Source organism: Microtus oregoni, unplaced genomic scaffold (genome assembly GCF_018167655.1).
Source record: "Microtus oregoni isolate MIOR12 unplaced genomic scaffold, Mior012 000015F_ref0000493, whole genome shotgun sequence".
In the NCBI taxonomy this organism is placed as follows: Eukaryota; Metazoa; Chordata; class Mammalia; order Rodentia; family Cricetidae; genus Microtus; species Microtus oregoni.
The window spans coordinates 46,544,723-46,550,883 of NW_024543074.1; positions in this window are offsets into that span (position 1 = coordinate 46,544,723).

Genomic DNA, 6,161 nt, shown 5'->3' on the forward strand with positions numbered 1-6,161 from the left:
TGGGTCTTTCTGGTCTTGGAGACACAAGGCAAATTCAGTGTGCTTCCCTGGTCCAGAGGAGATCATAGCCGTTTTTGTTTTTGTTTTGTTTTATTGTTTTTGTTTTTTCCGGGCAGGGTTTTTCTGTGTAACAGTCCTGGGGCTGTGTTGGAATTTGCTTTGTAGACCATGTTGTTTTGATTTTTGAGACAGGGTCTCAATGTGTGGCACTAATTGCCCTGGGACTCAATATATTGCCAGTCTGACCTTGAACTCACAGAGATCTACCTGCCCAGTTTTTTGCCTCCTGTCACAGAACTTTAGATATCAGCCCATGCCTGTGCGCCTCTGACACCCAGCAAGTAGGTGCCAGAGTTTAGATGACCGGCTATGGGCTGTGACACCTGAATGATGGGCCCCACCTTTTCAAGGGTGGAGGATTGGGTGTGAGTTGTCTGTTGTGGGGATGCTGTGTTTATGATCTGTGAGTGGCAGGTGTATGTGTAGATGGGCTTGGGGTAGTAGGTGTGGCCAAGGGGGTGTGTTTGGGGCCCTGTCCCTAAAAGCCAGCTCCTGGGGGGAAGTAAGGAGTGCTTCCTGATCCTCTCCATGTCTTCCCAACTGTTCCTCCCTTTATACTTGCAACACTAGGGAGACCTTGCATCCCAGATAGTTCCCTAGAGTGGCTGAGACAAACACATATTCACCCACACCTGAGCTCTGGGCCTCACCCAAGGGAAAGCAGAAGTGGGTTAGGCAAGCCAATCCCCACAGACCATGGTACCCACTTCCACTTCATAGGTTCGTGCAAATGCAAGTCTCTGGGCTAGTAGTCCGGAAGTTCTCCCCCTAACAGGTCAGGTGTTAGCCTAAAGTCTGAGTTACTTCCTCAACAGAGCCGGGAGCCAGTCGGGCCAGGTGCCCACGTGCCCACCTTTTGGTGTACCCACTCCACAGTGTGCTTCCCCACCCAGCAATTACGACCTGGGCTGGCCAGTAGAGCCAGCGGGGGTGGGTGGGCGGTACCAAAACTTGGCAGTGGTGCCAGAAACCAAGGCCAGGCCCATATGTAAAGGGGGAGGGCAGCCCAGAACCAGATCTCTTGTTAGCTCATCCGTGCTTGGCAAACCAGTTCCCTGGTCCCCAAGCAGGCTGGGTGGCTCTGGAGCCAGCTGGTCATAGAAGTCACTGTCACAATTCCTGAAGAAGCCCATCCCTGGTGCCTCTGAAGAACCCCTGGACCAGCCAGTTCTATGTGAAAATGTAAAGAGAACGTCACACTATCTCCAACTCTATTCCTTGGATCCCTGTTCACCCAGTGTTTCTTCCTCTTGGCCTGTCACTTAAATAACAGCCTGTTAGGACCTTCCAACTTCAGTGATCTTAACAGCACCTCTTAGCTCTCTGGATAGTTCCCTCTTGTCTGTCCCGACCCAGACCAAGTTTACATGGGGAGGAGATGGTACTTTAAGGAGCCTTTGGGGGATGAAAGAAGAGGGGGCTTGAGCAGGTCCTAGACTTGGCTGGGAAGGTAGCTGGGGTTCCCCTGGTTGAGCTCAGTGTTCGAGGTACCACATGGAATAGCACTTGGATGTTGCTTCTCAGAGAAAGCGTTGCAGAGCCCCCCCATGCCTGGTAGAGACAGGTGGTGTTTGTTTGGTTTGGTTTGGTTTTCAAGACAGGGTTTAGTCCGTAGCTTTAGAGCCTGTCCTGGAACTTGCTCTGTGGACCAGGCTGACCTCAAACTCACAGAAATCCACCTGCCTCTGCCTCCCAAGTGCTGAAATAAAAGGCGTGCACCACCACTGCCCAGCCTCTACCAGGTGTTTCTTCAACTGGGCTGTGAGCATTGCCAAAGCAGGTGGTAGCCTCCATTTTCCTTCAAACTGCTCTGGCTCTAGCCCCAGGAGGTGGGAGCCAGAGAGATAGAATATGGAAGTAAAGGTGACCAGATTCCCCCACTAACTAGTTTGGTTTTGAGGTGAGCGCTTGGGAAATGTTTTGACTCGGAGCTATTCATAGGCACTGGCTCTAGGTCAAGTCAGTGCCAAGTTCGAGGCTCTAGTGCTAAGTCACCATTCAGACCTTGGGCCAAATGCAGTTCACATGTGAGGAAGACAATGTGTGTACTCGGGGGAGGATGAAGACATGCCTACACTAGTGAATGCTGTTTCAGATGGCAGGGCCTGGCAGGGGATGAAGAGGACATAGGGCTGAAGAGATGACTCAGCAGAAGAAGCCTGGCTGGCTCTTCCAGAGGACCCAGGTTCTAGTCCCAGTACCTACAAGGTGGCTCAAAACCACCTGTAACGCCAGGTCCAAGGAATCCGATGTCCCATTCTGGCCTCCACGGGCACTGTATGCACACGATGTACAATCATATAGGGAAAGCACCTACACACATAAAAACTATACTTTTTTAAATAGAGGAAAGATAATCCGGAATACTCCCCACCCCAGGCAGTATTTCTCTGTGTACTTTGACTGTCCTTGAGCTCACTCTGTAGACCACGCTGGTCACAGGTCCACCTACCTCTGCCGAGTGCACCACCACTGCCTGGCTTTATTTGTTATTTACATTTGAGTATGCATGTATAGCTGTCTGTGCACGTGTGCACGAATGCCTAAGGAGACAGAAGGCATCAGAGCCCTTGGAGCTGCAGTTACCGGTGGTTGCAAGTTGACCAGTATGGGTATTGGTGACCGAATTGGCGTCTCTGCAAGAGCAGTCCATGCTTTTAACCACGGATGCAGCCCTGACCTGAACTTCTGATCCTCCTGATTTCATGTGTCCATCTTCACATCTGGCGTAAGTACTGCTGAGAACTGCACCTGAGGCTTCCTGTTAAAGAATACTCTTTTCTGCCAAGTGCTACAGCCTCAACCCAAGAGTATAATTCATGAGGCAAAAGAGGCGTATGTCCTAAGAGGTGAGGCTCTCTGGGACTCTGGAGGAGAGTGCTTTGTTCATTCTAAGCAATGAGGTGGGAGGTGGGGCTCCCCAAAGGCTAGGAAGGCCAAACCAACCTTCACTGGGTCAGAAAGGTGCATTTCTGAGCAGTGTGGAGGGGTATCCCCGAATGAATTTGGACTTGGAGGTAGCAGGAAGTATGGGATGAGTTCCAGGAACACAGCATCCTGCCTGAGCTCAAAAGAGGGATGCAAGCCTGGAGAGTTTGCCAGGTGAGCTGGCACAGGCGTCCCTGAGTGAAGGAGATGGGTGTATACAAGCTGTGCAACACACAGGATCCAGACTTGGTGTTTACAGTCATCAGCTTGAGCTCCTTAATGTTTGAAGAAGGGGCCTCACTTTTTGTTGTTATTCTGAGACAGGGTTTCTTTAAGTAGCTCTGTCTGTCCTGGAACTCACTCTGTAGACCAGGCTGGCCTTGAACTCAGAGATACACCTGCCTCTGCCTCGTGAGTGCTGGGACTAAAGGTGTGTGCCGTCATTGCCCTGCACTACCTTCTAAAATAAAGTGGACATCGAGGGTTTTCCAGTTTCTGTGTGTATATGTTTTTTTTTTAATTTAAAAAATAAATCTTCCAGGCAGTGGTGATGCACGCCTTTAATCCTAGCACTCAGGAGGCAGAGGCAGATTGATCTCTGTGAGTTTGAAGCCAACCTGGTTTACAAAGTGAGTTCTGGGACAACCAGAGCTGTTACACAGAGAAACCTTGTCTCGAAAAACCAAAAAATAACTCTAACTCCTAGGAAACTGAGAGAGCGAGAGAGCGAGAGCGAGAGAGAAGAAAATACTGAGAAACACTTTGAAGCACTCTTCTCCAACAAAAAATAAAAGTCCAATCTGAAAGAGGAGAAGAGCAACAGAATCAAGCGAGTAAGAAAACTCATACATAGGAAAAGTACAGAATAATACAGAATGCGAGGCCCTCAGAGAAAGACACAAAAGTTCAAAGGCCTAATGTGAGTCGCCCCAGGTTCTGGTAGAAGCTGGCTTTGTTCACACCCTGCTTGATGGTGAGGCATACAGGGAGAGGAAGTGGGAAAGCCTGGGGCGTTCTAGAAAGCTTGTGAGGTCCTGCCTGCTGGGGCTCGGGTTCTTCAGCTCTGGCTCTTCGCCCCAAGCAGTGCTAATTCAATTTCTCGCCCCCGCGACTTCTGCGTGGGGCCAGGACCACCCAGGCTCCCGAGATATTGCCAGGCATTTCCACGATGCCCCTGCCCGTTCACGTCCCTCTCTGCAGCGCCCTTTTCCCTGCTGTGTTTCAGAAGGTTGTGAGCCACAGTTTCCTCTTTTATAAGCAAAGGATGTCGGTCAGCTCCCAGCATCTCTGTGCTCTGTTCCAGTGGCGAGGAGGACTAAGTCCTGAGCCCAGTGGAGCTTTTATCCTGAAAGTTGGGGAGGCGGAGATAGGGGCAAGAAGACAGAATCAACACAGCACATGATTTCAAGCCAAGGCTGTAAAGAAAACAAAGCTAGATTGTGCAAGGTGGGGGAGGCTGAAGAGGGGGCCGATAAATGGCCCGGAGAGAAACCAGCAGTAAACGGAAGCTGCTTGTCAAGGAATAAGAAAGAAGGGAGTCTTCTTTATTCTGTTCCTAGGCAAGAGGCACTGGAGGAGGACCCAGGATGGTGACCTGTAATCCTAGGACACAGGAGGGGAAAGATGTCCTCCCTGACACAAGGAGTTCAAGGCCAGTCTCGGGTACCGAAGACCCTGTCTGCAAAGAACAAAAAGAAAAAAATAATAATTTTTAAAAGATTAAAAAAAAAACTAGTCCTTTTCAGTTTGGGGGGTCATCTCCTTTTGTAACTTCGCCCTCCTCCCCCTTTTTCGGCTTCAAACTCATAGTATGTGCCACTCCAACCGACTCTTTCACACTTTTTAATTAGGGTAGTTACACAACCCCCACTCCATCTTTTTTTTTAAAGATTTATTTATTATGTATAGTGTTCTGTCTGCATGTTTGCCTGTGTGTCAGAAGAGGGCGCCAGATCTCGTTATAGATGATTGTGAGTCACCATGCGGTTGCGGCAGGTCCCGGGGCTGTGGAAGTACAGGGATAGGTGAGCCGCAAGGACCAAAAAAAAAAAAAAAAAAAAAAAAAAAATCTTAAAATTGCGTGTGTGTAGCCGGGCGGTGGTGGCGCACGCCTTTAATCCCAGCACTCGGGAGGCAGAGGCAGGTGGATCTCTGTGAGTTCGAGACCAGCCTGGTCTACAGAGCTAGTTCCAGGACAGGCTCCAAAGCCACAGAGAAACCCTGTCTCGAAAAACCAAAAAAAAAAAAAAAAAAAAAAAAAAAAAAATTGCGTATGTGTAATGTAAACGCGTGTACACGCGTGTGCTGACCTATGCAAATGTATAGAGGAGCATCTTGGTCGTCTCGTTCTATCACTCTCCACCGTATTAGACATGGTCTCTTACTGAGCCTGGAGCTCCGCTTTTCAGCTACATTAGCTGACAGCATGCCCGGGTATCCGCGCGTGTCTACCCAACCCAGTGCTGCAGTTACAGGCCTGCTTGCGCCACCAGGCGTAGGCCAGCATTATAACAGCACCAGGGATCCCAACGCAGGTCCTCATGCTTGTCCTGCAAGCACTTTACCCAGTGCCTCAGGACTCTTCCTTTAAACATTATTTGGTATTTCAAAAAGCATCACAGGAAATTCCTAATCACTGGGCCACGTACATGTAACGGTCTTGAAATTTTTATTTTTCGGGTTCTGGGAATGAACCGAGGAACCTACGCCTGTAACTTCTCTACCGCTGAGCAACGCCCAGGTTTTCGTTTTGTTGTTGTTTGTTTGAGATAAAGTCTCAAGTAGTTCAGGCTGGCTTAATTCACTATGTACTCTTGAACTTCTGATCTTCCTGGAATTATAGGATTATAGGCAGGTGCTACAGTGTTCAGATTTGGTTATTTTCTGAGACAGAGGAGTATCATTTTGCAGTTCATACTGGTCTGGAACTCGCTGCCTCCTCCAGCATCAGATTCCCCAAATAGCCTCGGCATTAGAGACTTCAGACTGAAGGTAAGAGTTACGTTGGGAACCCTAGACAGGCAGGTACGCCGGCTAGTACTTCCGGTAGACACCCAGGACCACCCTCCGGTGGTTCCTGCCGGAGGAAACAGGTTCGCTCCAGGCCGCCGGGAAGCGGCGCTGGGGCACTGCGCAGGCGCTCACTGCCGCTTGGCTCCGGCGGGCGATTCCAT